We start from the raw sequence: 21963 nt of genomic DNA, 5'->3' as shown, positions 1-21963 counted from the left end.
CTACTGTGGTTGCTACTATTTGAAATTCTGTTTTATTTTCTCTTACATACAGATACTAAGTGTAAGTGGTAAAACAAAAGATAGATTTTCCCACTGTATGATGTCAGTACCTCACAGTAAACTCAGTGCAGGAAAGGTGGGTACAAAACATGTTTTCTGTCCATAGTAAAGTTCAAAGGTGGACAATGAATTGCTTACCTTTTAAATCAAACATCTATTGTCAAGTATAATTTTCACAAACTACACAGAAAATTGTCTTTCTTATATGTTTTATCAAGAAAAAATTTGGAGGACTGGAGAGGTTTATTATCTGAAGGTAACTATTTTTTATTTACAGTTTGTATGTTTAAGCTGTATAGTATCTTCTTATAAAATCTCATTAGACAGGAGCTCTGGTGCTCTTCACTTATGCGTATTCATTTTCTAAATTACTCTTAACAAATGAATCTTTTATATTCACAATATAAATCCCATCCAATATTTATAGAACAAAAAACAATGGGCATTTGTGTATTTTGTGTTCAATAACCGTTCATGTTGAATTGTCCATAGACAGCAGTAAGAAAATAATACAAACCTATCAATATTAAATACCAAATCTTAATCGCAAATAAGTTGTAATTGGATTCAATTGCAAATGGGTTTTTCCCTCGAAGCACAGTTGAAAATTACAGATTTTTTCATTAGAAAATAAAATCAGCTGCTTAGTTCTAAAAATGTACTGTGACAAGGGCAAGGACATTTTATCTTTGCTAGTTTTGCTTCTTGGAAGCAACACTGTTCTGGTGTTAAGTACCCGGATGTTAGTAATTTATTTTATGGGGTAAATACTCCATAAGATAAAACCAAATGCAATGTGCTGACGGGGGGGAAGCATCATAAACTACTTTAGACTTCCGTTGCCTCAGTCCTCCAGATATCTTCATTTCAAGTATTTCCTGGGCTTATAACTGTTAAAATTAAGTCGAGAGCAAATTTCAGCTGTACTTCATGCTTTTCTTCGTCCATTTTTCCCATGTGGATTTTTGTCTTTTAGCGTCACCTGAAAGTTGACTACCTTCATTTCCACTCTTACAGAAAAACCAAAGCAAGATAAAAATGTAAAAAAGGCTTCAAGATCAAACCATAATCTGCTTCTCAGAACATTTGGCTAACACAAGACTGGAGAGACGTTCAAGAGGGAGAGAGTTGGAGTGTGTTTGGCAAAGGTGAGGCGGAAATTTCTCCATTTCTGGTAAGGAAAAGTCTCACTTTATTCTCATGAGGGGCCTTGTCTAGACACTGGTAAACGCTGCACTAGATGTGCAACCGACAGGGACATTTGTGGGACACATTTTGCCAGGTTTTGGATGACGAAGAGATTTGACTATGCTAAAGGACTCAAAATATAGAAGCCATTTTCTTTCAAAGTGTGATGTGCACATCTTTAGGCTAGTGTTTATAAGTCTATCTTTCAACAGTCAGGTCTCTCAGTGCTTGCCCTTTAAGCTTTGTCTTCTTATGTAGCCCCTCAGTAAAACCTAGCTCCTAAGAAGAGATTAACTCTTAATCTCTGTAAGTGATATAATTCTCTAGGTCATGAACATCAAGAATCCAAGAAGAAAAATCCCCTTATATGCGGGCATGGGTACACTGTGTGTAGATTGTAAGCATGTAAGTGTGAAAATCACAAAAGAAGAACTGTCACTGTATTCATGTTTTTCCAAACTATAAATCAGCATGTATTGCATCAGAAATGGTTTAAATGGAAAAGATGAGCTTTTCGTATTGAATGCAAAATGAGACAAAGTTCTCTTAGAGGTGAGTTTTAGAAATGGCTCTAGGCTAAACTTTTGATCTGTTTTAAAAATATTATCTTCAAATAAAAAATAGTGTTATAATATTTAAGGAAGAGTACTCATTTCGTTAGTGATCTGTTTGAAGCAAAGATCTCAAAATCTTTAGAAGAAACTGGAGGATATTTTGGTGAATTCTGAAAAGAAGAAAGACGCTAAGCTTTTGAAAAGAAAATAAGAAGTTTTTTTCCATCTTTTCCCCAAGATGGTATTCTTAATTGTTAGCACAGATTTTACTTTTAAGTGTAAACTCCCTTTGTCTTGCCCTTTTCTCCTGTTGTCTTCGCTAGGTCCACTTTCCAACTGAGTGTCTTAGTGAATGAAAATCTGAAGGTGGAGTAGTCTGAAAAAAAATTAGCGGAAAACGGTTGCTTTTCAATATTCAGCTACAAGAGCTGAAACTCCTGTGCCTGGTTACCAGCAAAAATTCCATCCCAGCTGGAGAAAAATCTGTCCTGTCACATCAGAGAGCTCAGTGTCTTTTAGACTGGGTTTGAATGCATCCCAATTAAGTGCTTTGTAGAAATTGTAGACTTGGAAGGACAAAGTGAAGGTTGACGCTGTCCATAGTGGTCACATCATGCAGCTGCCTATAGCTGGGGAAAACCTGATTCTCAGCACTAAATATATTTACAGCTCCTTCGTATAGAATTGTCAAGGTTTATCATATCTTGGGGAAGAAATCAGAGATTTTATATTTTCAAGTGGAGAATGAATATGTACTGATTCAGTCTGGTTTGGGCTGGTCCTCCTTGGCTAGTGATTATTGGTATTTAGCTCACGATGGTTCATTAAAGACCCAGACACAGTTTCTTACTGTCTAACACAAGGAAATAGCAAGGTTTGTCTATATGATAAACATAAGGTATGGTAGAGATCTGGTTAAAGTTAATAATGCATAAAGTCACAAGGAGACTGGCTCTAGCTGACCAATAGGAAAGCAGAGGGACTCTTACATTGCTTTGGTCACTGGTGAAGAGACATATGAAACCATTTGGTGGGGTGATGTTAATAATTTCATTCAAATGTGTCTGGGGTATGGGGAAGAGTAAAAGGACCCAATTTCAATGATAGACACAGCTAACGCCTTAACTTTCTGTCTCTCTTGGTTCATCCAAAATGGTCAACCTCCTAATGAAGTCTTTGCAAGTGAGAAAAAGTGATGAAAAGTCCAAGGAGAACCATTAAATATAACTTGCCTTCATCCAGATTATATTGCCTTTCTCTTTAGCTGTCCTGGTCTTATAATAGGAAGCTGCTCCCTGTTGAGAAGGACAGGAGCTAATGTGCTGAAGGGGCTCCCTGGCGCGTCTATCTGTGGCGACTTCTCCTCTCGATTCATCTGCCACATGGTAACTGTTGTTGCACAGCAATAAATCCCTGGGGACAGAGGACAACAGCTCAGGGGGCCTGGCAAAGCCTGGAGACAAAAACAGGCCATCTGCCTCATGGAGAAATTGACAGGAGCCTCAGAACAGATGCATGTACCTCTTCACCAGAGCCAGATGGATAAGGAGGGTAAATGGGACCCAAAATTGATTCTGGAAGGTAAATAAGCAAGAGACACTGAGGAGGCTGGTTTCAAATAATCAAGTGCAAATTTGTTAAGTCAAACTTCAGTCTTCCATTGTGTGGCTTCTCTCTGATTTTGCACTTCTGTCCTTCATGGTTCTTTCAAAATGCGTCTTCCTAGCTGCAGTTGCTAGTGTAACTTCATCTAAACGTGATTGTTATATTCATGACATCCCTGCACCTTTTGACAATTCCTATTTTACCCATCCTTGGGGCTCTTTTTTTATGAAAAAGCTACCCTAATGTAACTCACCTGGACTCTTTCTGCCACCGACGTTCACCATGTACTGTTCATGCCTTTCGTTTAATAATGATATTGAATTGTGCCTGGGGTACAAATTTCAAATATTTTACCTCCGAAGGTAAGATTTGATCCAACCAAAGACCGTATCTCTAATTCATCTGTGTAAATCTCTGCCTGGCCATGCAGCAGTTGTATTCGGTTTCTAGAGGCCTTGAACGTGTTACATTGTTTTCCATCGTGTAACTTCAGTGCGAGCCTCCACTCAGCGGCTATCAGAGAGGAAAAACAGCAGTCAGACAATGGGAGGAAGAACGCAGAGAGAGATAGGGGATGGCTTCATCTCAAGCAAAGTTTAAAGTAAGGGTTACTTAGGGACAAGGTAATGTGCGCTGGACATGGTTGTGCACACCTGCAATGCCAGCATTCTGGGAGGATGAGGCGAGGGGTTGGCAAGTTCCAACCCAGCCAGGGTACTTAGCAATTTTAGGAAACTCCTGTCTCAAAATGAAAACTAATGAAAGAGCTAAGGATGTAGCTCAGTGTAAAGGTACTCGCTTCAGTCTCCAAAACTTAAAAATTAAAAAAGACTTATGGAAGAATAGTTTCTTCAGAGTAAGGAAGTAGGGGACATGGGGAAGAGCGAAGGGATACCAGGTGCTGAGGGGAAAATACTCAGTGTAGGTTTTTGCCAAGTGACATTCGGCTTCCTTGATCTTCATGGCCAGCCATGGCATGCATTTGGAGACAGAGCTGGAGCAACAGAGGAGAATGGGAAGGAAACTGTGTTAATTGTGATGGATATATTTTATTTCGTGATATTCAGGTTGAAGTTGCTAGAGATTTTTTAGCCTCTTTCTTATTTTTTTCTGTGGCTGAGGAATAAACCAAATATAAACAGGAAAACACAGTTAGACCCCCCCAAAAGTTAAGAAAAGCCAAAATTAAACTTGAATTATTTTATGGTTTGTTCAGAGATACAATATCAGAAAGTAGATGCTCAATTAGAGACAAGAATAATAGCCTGTTCTGAGTTGCTGGACTTTAATTATTCCTTTTTAAAATGAGTATCTCGGGGCTGGGGATTTAGCTCAGCAGCAAAAGTGCCTGCCTGGCAAGCGCAAAGTCGTGAGTTCGGTTCCCGGTACTGGAGAAAAACAAAAAAACAAAACAAAAAAAAAACAACTAAAATGAGTATCTCATATAAGAGTATATACAGACATTTACACATGCCTATATCTCAGACATTATTAAATTTTCAGGTAATATTTGTATACTTTATGCTCAGATTTATGCTACCAGGCTTTAAAAGCCTATGCATAGAAGTAAGACTGCTCTCACGTTTATACTACCCTGCACTGATAATTCATACTTAATGTGCCCGTATTGCTTCTGCTAGACATCAGCTCCCCCCGGAAGCCCCCAAGTGCACCTGTTTCTGTGGTCCTGGCAGTGCACCACTTACGTTTCCTGTGAGGACAAGCCTGCCGGGCACAGCCAGTCTGTAGTCATGTCTGAGCTGTAGCTCTCCAGCACCTGCTGTCATGTTCTCTAGAGTTCTGCCTGTGTGTGATTTGTGTGTAAATATGCATCTATCTCTATCTCTATATGCATGTATCTACATATAAATATATAGCAATATTTGTACACATGCAATATACCTATATGTATATATGTATACCTGTATGTATATTTATATTTATATGTTTCTCTCTATATGTCTATATATGTATATATAGATGGAGAGAGAGAAATTGTACAAATAACATGCATGGAGAGATAGAAGCCTAAATTCAGCTGGCTAAGCTCATTTTTGCCTCAGTTCATACTCCTGCTCTGTGTACCAAAGAAATAGAAAAATTAAGTAAAGAACAAAGTAAATCAGATACACAAGGTTAAATATTGTATGGTTTCTCCTAGATGAGAAACACAAAGTATAAATAAAGAGCAAAATAAGAGATAGATAATAGGGAACAGGGAGACAGATCTTTTACAAATTGGAAGAAGGCCATGAGGGGAAGGGGAGAGGTGGGGGAAGGAGGAGGGGACATAAAAAGAATTAAGACGTGTCATGTACATGTATCAACTACTCACAGGACTGTATTCATTATGTACTATAAATATGTATCAACAAAAGAATAAATAAATGAATGCTCTTAGAACACCCAAGATTGTTAGTTTTCTATGAAAACAACTTAGAAAGTATGTCTACTACCTCTCCAGCTCAATTTCAAATATTACTAGTAGGACACAGCCTCCATTAATTGAGCATACAGTTCTTGAACTTGTGTGTAAACTCTAAAATAACAGAATTATGGATCTATCCATTTTTCATTATTGATAACCTTACAGTTAATTATGATTATATTAAGACATTATGTTAGTAATATCTCTATGCATGAACCAAATAACTGTACTTTGAATTTAAATATAGTCTCTGTATCATTTCTGATTAGGTGAGCTGTAAGAACACATACATAAATACATTTTGATCAGTTCTGTCAATGAAAAGAGAAAAAGCTTGGTTATGTGCCATATTCTTGCATCATCTTGATGCCTCAGAATGGACTAAATCAATTGAAAGATAAACTCACTATAGTCAGGCATATGCTGACATGTTGGCCCCTTCACAAAAGCTCATGGACAGATTTCCTCTAGACCCAAACAAACTATGTAAAGAGTCTGTTTTGATTCTTGTTAGCTTTGCACTCTCTCAGCAAGCTGCTAAGAAAATTCAAATATGGCTACTCTTTTGGAAAGAAATGGCATTCCAGGATCTTCCAGGGTTTTTTTTTAAATATAAGACAAAGTTATTTTTATAGAACAGTGCTACTCTACAAAGCGTTCTTGGAATGGCACATACTTCTAGTAGTTTAGTTTACTTAGAGTTTGGGCTCCATGTGTGTTTTGAAAGGCTCTCACTAATGACAGTTTTACATATAGTTTGACCCTGCATGTGTGAAGAAACTTGGCTGGCTGTGCCTGAGGTCTCCTGTCATAGCACTAATGATGCGGTGCATGTGATGGCTGTCCTACTCTTCTAGCACCTGAAGTTCTTTCTGGTGACTGAAAACAAGAAATGCACAGTTAGTACATATTTGTTGAGTGAAAGAAAAACAAAATGTGTGTGTGTGTGTGTGTGTGTGTGTTGAAAACTCATGGATTAGTTTAATAATTTCAAGCCCCTTGTTGCTCATGTGAAATCATGTTTACCTAGCCCAGCTTTGGCAAAGGGAATTATCTAATGGGACTATGAAGAACTACTCTGTGAAATACTTTGCTTTCTTTTATTTCCATTAAAACTAACAATCTTGCGAAGTAACTATTAGCTTCCTATTCAGTAATTTGGGGACAAGAAGTCTTAGGTTAAATGACATTTTTTTGAAAGATTACACATTTGGTAAGTAACAGCACAAAGACTCAAACTGAGTTTTTAAATTTTGAGTTTTCTTATCTAAACTGTGGTCACATTTTCTAGATGAAGACACAGGTTAAGAAAAATGGAAAGCTATTCATTTCTGGGCTTGCAGGTAAGAGGCTAGCAGCATCCTCTGCTCTGATTTAGATAAATCATTGGCTGCCAATACTTTCCTGTGATTGTCATTATGCTTAGCATGTGGCAATGGGAGAAGACTTTGCAAAGGACATAGTGTTACAAAAAATCAAAACTTGGATTTTGTCTGGAACTATCTCACATTACATATTGTGAAATATCCCAGAATCCTTAGAAAATATGCAAAAACATCATTCACTATTACTATCATTCTGAAAGGGCCTTATACTTATCAGAATTGTTTTAAACAATAATTCTTTAATGCAAGGAGTAAGGGAAACACATAATTTTTCTGAGGCTAAGCAGTAAATCAATTGTACAATTCTGAGTTCTGAGTATTGCCTTTAAATTCTCAGGGAGCCAGAGCATGTCCACTGATACTCATCTTGGAAGAATTAATGGTTATACACATTGGATACTTTCAAAATGAAAGGTGCTATTTCTGCAAGAGACTTTTTAGACTCACAATATATTCACTGATGGGAGAGGAACAGAATGGATAATCCGAGGCTGTTAATAACTTAGGTATAACATTGTTAGCTCTGGAGTAAAAAAGAACAAGTATAATGTGAATCATAGAATTGATAACACTTTGAGAAAAATGATAAAGTTTTACAAGGAAGATGGCCATCCCATCATAGCACACTACCTAGAACATCTTGGGAATCAATTCTTTAGAAAATAATTTCTTTATTTCTTCTCATGTTAGTTCAACAAAGAAGTAATCCGTCTTACTTCCCAGGCTGAACTTTCTCACGGAATCTCTACTGCAAAGCCATCTCTCCAGTGGACATGTCTGCCTGACACTCTCTGCTGAGCTTCCCCCAGTTAATATCCATTGTCCTGTAGATCTCATCTTAGATGTGCTTTTGCTAAGAAGCCTTCCTTGAAGCCCCAAGGCAGGGTTACAGGCCCTGTGCTCTTAAGAATTCACAGAATGGCCTCTTTCCAGTCTGTAATTCTTTTTCAGATAATTGTACTACTTTAGTAAAAAGTCCAAATCATGTTTATCCTTATGTTCTCGGGAGCTAACATGAGACTTAAAGGTGATTAATAAATATTTGTTATGAAAGAATAAAGAAATAATGAATGGACATACAATTTCTCACTAAAATAGCATAGTCAACAATCTAACCTCCACGGGGAAATAGTCCCCTAAATGTCTAATGCAGTCAAATTGTTTCCATTATGAAGAGAACAAAGAGAAGAAAATTTTAGCTCTTTAGTAGGATGCAAAAAATTCTGTGCTGGAATTCGGAAAGAAGACAATTTGCCTCCTCTGAGGCTCACTTTTGCCCTACTTCCATGTACTGACAGCTACAGAGCTGGCTAGGAAAACTACTCTAACCCCTCAGTTACGGCTTTAAGCAATGCAAATGGGTCCAGCTGAGGTGCTGATGTGTAGCCGTTGAAGCAGTGTGACAGGTCAGTGATGCCACCATGGTATAGCCCCCCACTACCAAGCGTGAGCTAGGCCAAGAGATACCTCGCCGTCTGCTGAGATTGAGCCTCCAGAAAGAGACAGTGACATCCCAGGGCAGAAAGACCAGACATTAAAGCTGAAGCAGCTGACCCAAGGCACAAGACACTTCCTCAGACTTTTATGCAGATTCCTCCAAATTTTGAGGATACCTCTTACCGGACTCCGGTACTCTTTCTGCAGACCTCTCTCTGCATATTGCAAAGGTGACACTGTGTCACCGACCTAGGGGAGCTCGCAGCACTGACACACTTCCCGCCATTCTCACAGTCACTCAACCCCGAGCCACTCCTTTCTTCAAGAGTTAATGAAACCTGGTTGGGCCCTGGGTCGTGGCCTTTGTTCTGGGTAGCCATTGTTCCAACTGTGCTTAGGACCCCACTGATGCCCCACAACTACAGATATGCCTGCTTTTCTTTATTCTCGCCATGGGTTGCACTGGAAATGGTAGATTGGAATTTACTCATTGAAATTCCAATAACTTTTCCCCAGGATTACAAATATAAACTTCTCCAGACTTTGACAAGGTCCAGGCCTTGAGACCTAACTCAACAAAATGGTTCACTGTGTTTCCTCTTCAGGATGGTGGAAGCTCTGCCCTCATCATAAATACTGAGCCTTTGTTGATATTTCTGAAAGTCACGTGATGCCAGAGATGCCAGACCCTGGAGTGGCCAAAACTTATTAACTTTGTTTTATTATCCGAGTCCCTTCATCTGCTGCTGGTGGGGGGCAAGGCTGGATCTTACTGAGAGATCTGTAGCTGCTTCTTGCACCTTGGGTTATCTTGGGCCATTGGATCAATGTATTTTTTACAATTTAGATCTAAAATATTTCCCAGAGGCCTTGTGTTGGGGAGCTCATTTGCAGCTGATGGGTTTTTGGAAAGTGATTGGATCAGGAAGGTTCTAAACTCATCAGATGATTTAGTCATTGTTAATCCATTTGGTGACATTATTGGGAGGTGATGGAAATACACAGGGTGGGATCTAGTCAGAGGAACTGAGTCACAAGAGTATGACCTTGGGACTATGTCTCCACTCTCTTGCTCTCTACTGTCTCTCATTCCCCTCCACCTACCCTTTCTGGCTGCCACTAGCAGAGCTGCTTTGATTTACTGCCTGCTCCTCATAGGGATAACTGGCTTCATCACCAGCCCAGGAGTAATGGGGCCAGGCAACCACAGACTGAACCCTCTAAAGCAGTGAGCCCAAAGAAATCTTTCAGTCTTTCTTCTTTTAAGATACTTTTCTCTGGTATGTTTTAGAGCAATGGAAAGCTAACACAACACTCAAATCAATAGACATGAAATCACCCATCAAATGAAGAACAAAAACCACATGGTCATCTCAACAGATGCAGTAAAGACATTTGATGAACTCAGCATTCCTTCATGATCAAGACTCCAAATGAAGTAAGGGTAAAAGAAAAAAAATCATTTCTCATAACAAAGGCCATATATGATAAGCCAACAGCTAACATTACATTGAATGAGGGAAGAGCTGGAAGGTTTCTTTCTAAGATTTGGAGCAAGAAAAGCATTTTTATCTTCTCCACATTTATTCAATATAGTGTTACAATTTTTAGTCAGAGCAATCAATCAAGAGAGAAAGGGCATTTCAATCACAGCCATGGGCAAACTGTCAGTATTTGCAGTTGATGTAATATTATATACAGAAAGTTCCAGAAACCCCACCAAAAAGTTATTACAATTGATAAATGAATTCAATAATATTGCAGGATACTAAGTCCATATACAAAATTCAGTAGTTATAGTACAAATTTTATAACGGACAGTCCAGAAATTTGTTCATTCAGCAATGATTTTGTAAAGTAAAAGGCTACTGGTTGCTTTGACCTTTTTATTAAGAAACAGCCCACTGCAAAACTTCCTAGAGTACAAGGTGCTACAGCTTTATATTAATTAATTAATTAATTTTTGAGACAGGGTCTCACTATGCAGTTCAAGCGGGCCTTGAACTCACTTGTGTAGCCCAGGCTGGCCTCAAACTCACAGCAGTCTTCTTGAGCGCTGGGATAATAGCTACGCACCATCACTCCTGCTCTGCTTTTTAGTGACTTTGCTGTCTAGGATACACACAGACATACACACACACACACAGACATACACACCCACACCTTTTCCTCTCAGGTCCAACTGTGACTCCAGGGTGACAGAATCATGATGGATTCTTTTATTGAGTCCCATAGTGGCCCAAAGCCTATATTCCTCTACCTCTTTCATCTGACGGGGCTAGTGTTTAATTTATGGGCCCCTGTTCCCAGAAGACGTGTCCCTTCTCAGAAGTGTATTACTTTCCTTCTGCAATCTGATTTCCACCCAGCTGCCATTCTATTGAAGATGTATTTCTACCATGCATGCCTTCATGGAATCTTGAGTGATGGACTTTCTCCTAAGGCTACCTGGAAAAAATATTGAAAGAAGCTTCAACTTCAAGTCTCTTGTGTGAATCAATGGTTGTAGATCAATACTCAGCAGGATTAGATAAAGATTCAGGCTACAATACAAATGGACTTTTTAGAGGGAAATAGCCTAACTCCACTGGCCAATAGTACTGGAATTTCAAGCTGTTGATTAAAAAAAATTGCAAAATTTTCCAAATATGTTATCGTTATTTGTTCATTTACATTTAAACATTTTGATGCTCTTTGCTTTTCGACTTTTAGCATTTATACTTTGAAATGCATTTCAAAGTATAAGATGAGTATGAGATGCATTTGCTTTGAAATGCATCTTCCCCATAACTTTTAGTCTGAATTAATTTTAAAAAATTAAAAATGCAATACAATTCTTCCTTTGCTAATAATTTTAATTAAGGTCTGGATTGTTTTCTTTAGGTAAATTATGATTTCTGTTTTCAGGGGAAACCAAAATAACACACAAAGAAAACCCTTCATACCTCTTAATATAAGGAAGAAAAGAAAAAAAAAAAGTAATGTTCAAAAATTACGAGATAGCATAAAAGCTAATATTTTAGTAAAACGATACTGGAGACTACTTCAGAAAAAAATATCAATTTTAAGTGCTTGTGGTTGAACCCAGGACCTTGTGCATGCTAGCCTGGTGCCGTACCATTGAGTTACACCCTCAACTCTTTATTTTATTTTTTGACATGGCATGACTAAGGCTGGCCCCAAACTTGTGCAACTTCTGCCTTGGTCTCCTGAGTAGCTGGGATTACAGCTTAGTGACAAGGCATTCCTCAGAAAAGGGAATTTAGTAGCACAGAGGTTTTGCCATTGCAGTGAATGTCTGTGATGCATTACCTGCAAGGAGGGTGTTTCTGTATATTTCAAATAAGCACTGGTGATAAGAGGCTATTCTAACACCAGAGGCACTGATGTTTACAGGACCTCTAATTGAGGCTGAAATCTTTCTGAACTTGGTGAAAGTAGCTTTATCTCTCTGGGTTTCAGTTTTACAGAGTAAAGACTTGTGCAGGCTCTCTCTGCAGACCGGTAAAACAGGGACTTGTATCTTTATAGGTTATTTAGATGGAATTTTCTGAATCTCTTGTATGTGAGTCAGTTGCAGCTGATCTGTGATATTTTAGAGCCTGTGGAGGGTTCTGAGGAGGAAAGGACCACTGTATACCTTTGTTCAGTCAATGTAAATGTAAGGAAGGCAGCGTGGGAAGAGGCTTGTGGAGTCGCTCATGTTCTGCGCCTCCATTATTGTCTGCTTCAGAATAAGAGCCATTTTTGTATGGGTGAAGATGTGTTCTGAAACCTGCTTGGATAATGTATCTCCCTTGCTGCTTCTGGGCATGGGAGTGGGCGGGGATTTTGTAAACACTCAGGCAGGAGGTGGAGGGTGAGGAAGTGCCTGGGGTCCTGGAAGCTGTGAAGAGCACATGCATGCCTTCTTTCGGCTTCCTTTTTCTTTGAATGTCTTTAGAAAACCCTTAGCTTTGTTGCTTTTGATGTTGATGACTAGTCAGATATTAGCAAAAGCACTAGAAGAAAAATTGTTGCTATGATGGTTATCATTCCAGAGCTATTGCCTTTTAAAAGAAGTTTGACAAAGAAAGATAAGATGCTGAATACAGAGCATTACTAAGAGTGACCTTTCCATCCTATGTTCTTTCAGTCAGCAGGACCTGTAAATTCGCTGCCTAACAAAATGATCCTATACTTGCTTTGAAAACACAGAGATCATCATATACAAATCTACATAAAAAATGAACATCCTCTAACAATATCAGTCACTTCTGCTTGGAAATGTGGTGAATTTGTTTCTTAGAGTTGCACTTTACTAGCTGTGTGATGTTGAAAGAACCGCTTAGGCATCCTGTACCCCAGTTTCCGGGCCATTGAGTGAGGATCATTTTACCTCAGAGTTATTCTGAGGATCAAAAGAAATATTGGCTTACACAGTCAAGCAAAGTGAGGGAAACGGGTGCTTAGCAAATGGAAAGGTTGTTATAAAGACTGAGCCATGAAGATTAACACTCTGGCAACAGCAGGAAAGCTATACTCAATAGAGAGTTTGTAATTTATAATTCACAAACTGCCACAATGTGGATTAATTATAGAACTCAGTTGTGTGTTCTTGTTTTGGGGATGTGAGCTATGGATTTCTATAGAGTCAATGTGACTGGTAATTTCCCAAGACAGTCTTCACTGGAACATGTCATGAATGATGTTAGAAAACTGCTTCTATTTCCATCTCTTTCTATGTCTGTGTAGATTTCAATCACACCACAGATCTTGAGACTATGCACACGTACAGAGACGAAAAGCAAGAGTTGAGAGAGCTATTGGTGTTGAATCAAAGTGGGTAGATGTAGCGCACAGAGTACAAACAAGGTTCCCTTGTTTTGTGTAGCAATGTCACTGGAAGTGGTTTATTGTTCACATCTCAGAGTCCTTATTTCCTTCTTGTCACAGTTTGGATCTGCTCCTTTCCCTTCGTTTTATAGGCACTGGATGACTTTTGTTCAAACAATGCTTTGGACGATGTGATTCATTCTTTATCAAGTTAGCACACATGTTTCTCAATAGAAACTTTAATTTCACATCTCACAGACATCATTTTTGGTATGAGCATCCATTCCAGTGTGCAGTAATCATCATTTTTTGTTGTGAGAAGAAGAAATCAATTCTGGCTGGGGAATTCGTTGGAAGAGTATCAGTGGGAACAGTATACGGCCAAGCTTGGCAGAACCCGGAGGAAGCAGACACAAACAAACCCTGGCCACAAAGATGCCACTGATCTGCTGTCCCTGGAAAATTAATTACCTTGCAACTGTTGTGAGTAATCTCTAATAGATTGCACTCATTGTTGTCATGCTCTAAAAATGTCAAATCTGGAAGGGTGTCTACCTAGATGGGTGGAGATCCTGTGCCGTGTTCTAGCAGGCAGAGGTGAGACTGTCACCTTACACCCACCTATCATGAGATTATTCTCAAATGAGAGTATTTATTCAACAGAATCAACAGTGGGGTGGTCTTCTCTTTAGAGGGTTGGCTGGGTAGAGTCTTTTCTCTCTGCTTCTTGGCGTTTGTTCACTTCAAACCCCACTGGCCTTTCTAGCATTGGTTCCTCACCCTCCCATACACTTTTCTTTTCTCCAGGGTCTGCATTCCTCTATCAGAATCTTAGAATAAATATTTCTCCAACAGTCATAATTCCTTATGTTCTCTCTTTTCTCTTGCACTAAAGCTCAGGCTTCTTTACGTACTGTAGGGAAGGCAGAGATTCACATCCCTCCTCTATTCTCCAAAGATCACCCTTTAGAGGAGATGCATGTTTTCTTTATTTTTTGTCTTTTTGAGATAGTGTCTTGCTATGCAGTTCAGGCTGCCTTGAGCTCACTTTGTATCTGGGCTGGCCTCAAACTCACAATGATCCTCCTGCTTCAGCCTCCCCAGTGTTGGGATTATGGATGTGTGCGGCACGCCTGCCTGAGATGCACGCTCTTTCCCCTCAGTGTTTTGCACCTATCACCCAGTTCTTACCATTGCCTCGGTAACATTACCATCAAACACTTGGGGAAAGCTTCGTGTTTCGTGTCTATGTGGAGAAGCTACATCATGTTACATGTGGGAGGAGAAAGTCATTGCAGCATCACATGTCTTCACATGCCTGTATCCACCTCTCCACTTAATTTCTGAACATGCCTCAGTTTATGAAGGATATATGCGACAACATAGATTTATTACTGTGGCAATCCTTGGGTTTTCAGTGATTAAAATTTACCATAAACAGCCTTGTGGCACACACCTGTAATCCCTACATTTTGGGAGGCTGAGGCAGAAAGATCGCCGAGAGTTCAAGGATAGCCTGAACATAGCCAGACCTTGTCTCAGAAAAAATTACCAGAAAAAAAATTTTCTTTTGAAGGAGCAGAGGAGCAGAGAATTTGAACTGGTAGATCAGCTGTCAGAAGCTGGCCTACTTCAAAGCTTTGTGACACCAAGAAAGTCTTTTTCTTCAAAATTTTAGTTTCCAATCAAACTGGATTAGAGATAGTACGTAATGAGAAAATAAATAAAAACTCCTAATACAGAGCCTAGCACATAGTAGGCAGTGCATTTGTAGAATTATCACTTTTAGTTGTAAAAGTGAGGCATTTTCCAGAGACCTACAAATGTTTCAAGTCTTAATATCAAGACTATCTCCATAGTCATCTGGGTTTTTCAAGGTTCTTCTATAATATCTATCACTAAAGTTTTATTTCATTTCACAATTAAAATACGAATTGCACTCATTAAATAGTAAAAAGAAAGAAAAATGCCACATTAATTTAAAAAGACTTGTCTGGCTATACAGGTCTCACTCAGGTTGCTCTACAGACTTGTGTTTCAAATATAAGCCACAGGCAAGTTCCAAATTATTTCATATTAAGTGCCTTTGTATTAAATTGTTAAAATCATTCACTTAAATATACGAGTTCCATGAATATAGTCTGCATGGGATATAGAACATTCTAAGACACCTTCAAACTCTCCAACCTTTAGCTCTACTGGGCAAGCGATCTCATTTTAGATTTCATTTAAATTCAGGACTCAGAATTGTATTGTTATTCTTGACTACATTTAGATATTTAAAAATTTACATGAATATTATGTACTCTACCACTGAGCTATAATATAAAACAATTTGTATTTTGAGACAAGACTTCACTATGTTTCCTAGGATGGCCTCAAATTTGAAGTTCTTCTGTCTCAGTGTCCTACACTGCTGGGAATATAAACATGTGCCACCACACTCAGCAAAGTGATCTGTTTTTATAAGTGGCAAGGATCTACTTGATTAGAAGGTTTTAAGTGGAAATATAGTATTATGAAGTATAGTCACCATGTGGTACCTTAGATCCCCAGAGAGGAGGCAAATTCTTCTGATGAAACAGCTTCTTTATCAAATGGTGCAGATAGCTCGAGTGTTGGTATAGCAGGTTTCTGAATAACTGTGAGAGGAAAACGTCACAGGGTGTGGTGTCAAGGGAAACACATTCTGAAGGCAAAATATTTTTAGTGGTAGAAGTGTATGAACAAAACCTGCATAGACCACCCTGTTCCTGGGACCAGGACTGTCTGACCCAGAGTAAGTATTCAATGAAGTAACTTTTAGTGATTTGGTAAGGGATGGATGAGGACGGCAGGTGAACTTCTAGTTCTGTGCTATGGTCTCTCTTCATTATGCTTTTGGTTTTTCTTCATTAGCACTCCATTTGCAGCCAGATCAGATCTTCCTATAATCCACCTCTGCAAGGGTCTAGGAAGAAGGAATTTTATCACAAAGAGCAAGGTGTGTCCCCAGATTGATATCTCATGGCTTCTAAAGTGACATGACTGAAACCAATGAAAAAGTCACATTTGGTAGGCAAAGTTCTCAACTATGCCTTCATCCTTAATATGTGCCACTTATTTATGTCATTCACGGATGGAACTATAGTAACATGTGGTGAACATTGCTCAGTGTTTACAAAGGTAGAAAAGGAAATGTGAGATGTAAAAAATAGACATTAATGGCAGTTTCTAACATTTGTTCCCACATCTGATCTAGTGGGTCAGCCTGGCCACACACTGTGATGCTGACACACCATTATAAGGACTACTGATCTACAGGGGTGGGATGCCTCTTGACAGGTATGAAAGGTAGAATTTTGGACAATGGCCAGCAAAGTTGAAGCAAACCCATTCTCTATCTCCGGACTCTCTCCAGATGCTAGACAGGGTTTACAAGTGAAAGGATCCAATACAGGACACATCATTCATGGGTTATTTCATAATATTCACCTAAAGAGTCAAATACGAAAGCGGGTAGGAGATCTGTCCACATGGCAGAGACCAAAAGAATCCAGCTGAGGACCTGGATCCCACAGTAATGTCCAGGTGAACACCTAGAGCTCATGGCAATGTCCTCCATGAGTCCACCTGGAGGCCTAGAGCCCACGAATATGTGTCATGTAAGTCTGTATCAAGGATCTGCACTGGGAAGACCCGAAGGTCAGTGGTGGAAGCTAGAAAGTCTGTGCCAGCGGGATGAAGAATCTGTGCCAGCAGGCTGAGGGATCTGCACTGGAGGCAGGAAGCGATGCTCAAGGTAAAAACCAGGGCTATCCAGTAAAGAACCACAGCCCTCCTCAGCGACAGTGAGGACCTGAGCTCCTCCAATGGTGAGAACAGTTGAGCTCATATCAGGAAAACCAGCGTGACAAGCTCCTCCAGGAGAATCAACCGCACCACTTCTTCCTCTCCAATTCTCTGTTCACGCCATTGGCAGCAGTCTTCAGGTGGGCCCTCCACGCTGGAACCGCGCTGATTCAGTTCAGCTAAGTGTTAGGAGTTGGGCATTAATTAATCCACCACAAACACCCTGGTTCCATGGTAACCTCAGTGTGAAAGACAATGGAGATGGCAGAGTTTCTGTTGAAGCATGGCCATTAGACCAGGGCTCCTCAGTAGAATTTAGCAATCAGACCTGAATTCCAAAGAAATTAATGGCCACTCTGTTTCAGTGTTAAATTAAGTTGGAACTAGACAACAAGAGTGCTGTCCGAGTACACAATAAATATAAAAATCTGTAGTATAATTTGGAACAAGAAAGATGAGAAGTATTAGTACAGTCTCGAGAACAGCATATGCAGAACAGCAGGTCTCACATGCATATCTTAAGAGCAAGGCAATGGTTCCCTAATTCCAGGTCCTAAAGTATCTGGCACACAATGGCAACAAGATATTTCAGACAGCAATGGTCATGGAAGAGGTATATGACACATTCCTTTTTTCCTCTATCTAAGATCTGTTACTTCCACTTCGTACCTGATGATTTTGTTAAGATCTCATAGCTGCTTTTTCTTCCAACACAGAATAGGAGCTGCTTTACGAAGAGCTGGGCAGTGTGTTTCTGCAGCAGCCTTCCTGGATTTGGGACTGAAGAATGGTGCGTGCATAAGGCCTGATGATGTTTATTGAAAATAGCTGTCATGAAATTTTGACAAAATGCAGAGACTGACACAGACATCTGTGGAATGACCAGAATCTTGCTCACAAGGAAGAACTAAAGGGAAAATAAACATCACTTTCATTTTGTCTGCCTTATTCTTTTGGTGCCTGTTTCCTGTTTCTGATCTACATCTGGACCTCTGTTTTATAATCTTCACGGCAACTCCATGTTGATGAATTCATGGTTACTGGAGATTCTGCTTCATGCCATTCATTTGCCAAAGACAGTTCCTGTGTCATTTAAACATGACCAAATCCTGAAGCTAAAAGTTGTCCAAAATTCCATAAATTCCCTACCGACATTTACAATTGCCAAATAATAATACTAACTAGTAGAACAATATTCAAAAATGAAATACATCATATAGCTACCCCTTGGTATTCTCTTGTTATAGAAACAGCATCACTATAGCTAATGTATTAATCATATCATACACAGATAGTTTTTCATCTGCATAAGGGGAAGAAATTTCATTTTGCTTATAATTAAACCATATAACACATTCATAGATAAGAGTGGCAAAATGGCACGATACATAAGACTGCAAGAGAGAAAATCAAAAGATTCTATACTTTATTAAAAGATAAAATTAGTCTATTTAGAACTCCTTTTTCTTATCTGTAAAATTAAACATATGGATTAGAGTATCAGAGGCCCCTTTAAGCATGAATAGTCTATGTTTCTATATTATACTGATGTGGCTTATTTAATCTTGACATAAAATGTTGTAATTCAAAATTTTCTAGTGGGAGGGAAAATTAATGAGCTGTGTCCCAGCTGAAAATTAGCATTCACAAAAGCAGAAATATCTTAAGGCGAGCTCCAATGGTTCCCTACCATTCCACCCCTGGAATAATAGCAGCTTTCTTTTCTTTGCGTGGAGTCTGCCATGCTCCAGTTCTATAGTAAGGGTAATTAGGAGATATGTTTGCAGGGAGGCTGGGAAATATCCAGGAGATGTTTATTCCAAGGGAAAACAGAAACTCACGCAAATTAACAAGGCTGTTGACTTTGAAAATAGCATATTATTAATTCACAGAATATGTACTTAGCTTATAATAACTTAATAGTTTCAGAAAAGGGAAGGATGGTACTTGCTAAAATATGTCATTATTTCTGGAGGTATGTTTTTCAGAAATGTTCGCAAGCAGGACGAGTTGAAACGAGTTTACTTGTTTGTTTCCGCCTAGAGGGCTGTTTGGATAAGTTTGGAATTCAACAGGTTCTTACATGTCACCTGAAGAACATTTGTTATTTGGGTAGGTTTGAAATAACTCTCAAAAGACTAGTGTTTGAGAACATTAGTATTTTCATTTTTCTCTGTTAAAGTCAACAGCAGAATTTCTCTTTTTATCCTTTCTCTTGTCTTTTCATTTTTAGACTGTTCTTCAAATGGTTCTTGGGTCGATGAACAAAAGTTGAATTTTTGGCTTTTTCTCAAATATATGAGCCCCAAGTTGGATGTAACTCCCTTGTTTCAGGAAAGTAGATGTTATTGTTTCTAAATGAGCCCTTTTTACTAAAAGAACAGAATGTATAAATGACTGCCTTTCTTTTTTTTATTGGTGAGTTTTATGGAAACAATGCCCTAAATTCAGCATTTTTCAAGGATGATTTTCAAAGAATGACACGCAACATTTTAGGAGCAGCAAAATCTTAACCTTTTGGACAAATAGAACAACATGAGCAATAAGCATGTAATTTTAGAGTGGAACATATTGCTTTCTGGCAGCCCTGGTAATGACTGGCTACTGGAGATTGTGCAACACTTCCAGTAATACGATTTCTATATATGCTGGGTCTGTTACAGTTAAAGGCTTTAATCCAGGAACATTAAACACGTTCTGGTAATTTTTTCATTATTATCTATTTTAAAGCATACATATAAATATTTTACAAATAACCAAGTAGCCAATAACAATTGACAGATTTAGAATTGTTCAAGCGGAAATGGACACTTTCTTAGAAAAGGCAAATTGAGAAAAGCAGTTTCCTAAGCTATTGACCTAAAAGGAGGGTCTAGAATATATCACGAGAAGAAGATTGTAAAATCCACAGGTTAATACACTTTTGGAGACAGGAAGCAGACTCTTCTGAGAGGCTATCGGAAAAATCCACATATAGTAAGTTCTTTTTCACAATCTGAGTGCACAGAGAAATAAGGCTAAAATGAATTGATTTTTGCATTAGTAAAAAATAAAGAAGATACAGTCTGATGTGACAAAGAGTAGAAAAAAATAAGACATTGTAATGTTCTTTATAGCTTACAATAACATAAAATATGAAATAATAAAAGTCATGAAAAATACATAACATATGATATGTACTGTTATAATTGCCATACTATAATATACCAGTAAGGTAGGTCCTATTAGTGCAATGGTTTACAGTGAGGAAACTGGAAAGAGAGGGCTCATTACTTGCTTACAGTCACATGGCCCAGAGGTGTACTTTGGATTTGTCTTAGCATCCAAAATCCCCAGACAGTTTGGTTTCTCAGCAATTAACACAGCTTCTCTTGACTCCTAGAACCTAAAATGCACATTAAAAATGATTTAGTCCAGCTCCCTACTTTTATAGGTAAAGAATCCGAGGCTCAGAGAGTAGGACTAAAAGTCCTGTATTATAGTGAGTTAGAGGCTGAGCCAGAACAAGCCCATAATTTCATGGGTCCCACTTGAGAACTCTCTCAACTCCATACTTTTCTTGGAAAAGCCAAGTACATAACGCCTTTAGCCATGTGTAGTTAGATCTGTCTGTCTCTTCTTCTGTCTAAACACAGTCAGTTGAACAAAAATTAACCAGAATTGTCATTGCCACTTAATGGAAGATGTGGTGTATGCCATTAACTAAATGACCAGGAAAAACCCTTGAATCTTACACAAGGAGAGAATTTACATCACATTTCAAGCAAAGCACTCCTTTCCTCAAAGTTACTTTTCCCTCTGGAAAACATTTCCCATAAAAATATGCCTTCAAATGTGTGTCTGGAATTAAGAAGCACAGCTTTGTTTTACCTGTTTTACCCTCTATCCCTCCAACTCTGGCATCATTTATGCCGTGCAAAGATACAGCTCCTTGGACAGAGGACCAATATCTACCAGATATAATGAACCAAAAAACTTAGACTCCCTCACCAAATAAAATAGTCAAAAATAGGCACTCTAAGTGAATGGATGCTTTTTAAAGGAGGAAAAGCATGGTCAACAGGTACATGAAAAAAAGTTGCATCTTTGGCTATGGGAAAAATGCAAATCAAAACAACACTGAGACTCCATCTACGCCAGCAAAGGTGGTTGCCAGGGGCTCAGTAAACAACAATGGCTGACAAGGTCGTGGGGAAAAGGAACTTCCTACACTGCTGGTGAGAGTGGGAAGTAGTGCAACCTCTACAGAAAGCAGTACGCAAGTTCCTAAAAAAACTAAAACTAAAATTCTATTTGGCCTAACTATTTCTCCTCTGGGAAACTTTCCAAAAAGTTAAAGTCAGCATATTGAAACAAACATGCATACTCATGTTCATAGCAGCAATTTTAATAATATATTATATCATATATATACAGTGGAGTATATTACATATACAATGGAGTACTAATAAGCCACAAAGAAGGATAAATTTGAGTCATTTCTAGGAAAATGGACCCAACTTGGGACTATAGTGCCAAGGAAATAAATCAGACACAGAAGGATAAATACTGTGTGGTTTCTCTTATATGAGAGATTAAAGCTACTACTAAGTTAAAAGTAAAAGAGAGATTGTAGCAACCAAGGAGGTAGACCATGTGGAATTGGGAAAGGGATCTAGTG

General features: G+C 38.7%; 1 long non-coding RNA gene across 1 annotated transcript; it reads left to right on the top strand.

The window, feature by feature from the left end:
• Positions 1-976: 976 nt before the first annotated feature.
• On the top strand, positions 977-18240 carry LOC106149223. Its single transcript, XR_001235252.1, has 2 exons — positions 977-1234; positions 18020-18240. It is a non-coding gene; the product is annotated as an uncharacterized LOC106149223 (long non-coding RNA).
• The last annotated feature ends 3723 nt before the right edge of the window (positions 18241-21963 follow it).

The sequence above is a fragment of the Chinchilla lanigera genome, unplaced genomic scaffold (assembly GCF_000276665.1).
Source record: "Chinchilla lanigera isolate Chin_1 unplaced genomic scaffold, ChiLan1.0 scaffold00039, whole genome shotgun sequence".
Classification (NCBI taxonomy): Eukaryota; Metazoa; Chordata; class Mammalia; order Rodentia; family Chinchillidae; genus Chinchilla; species Chinchilla lanigera.
Note: the sequence above shows the minus strand (reverse complement) of the source record. Positions and strands in the feature narration are given on the sequence as shown.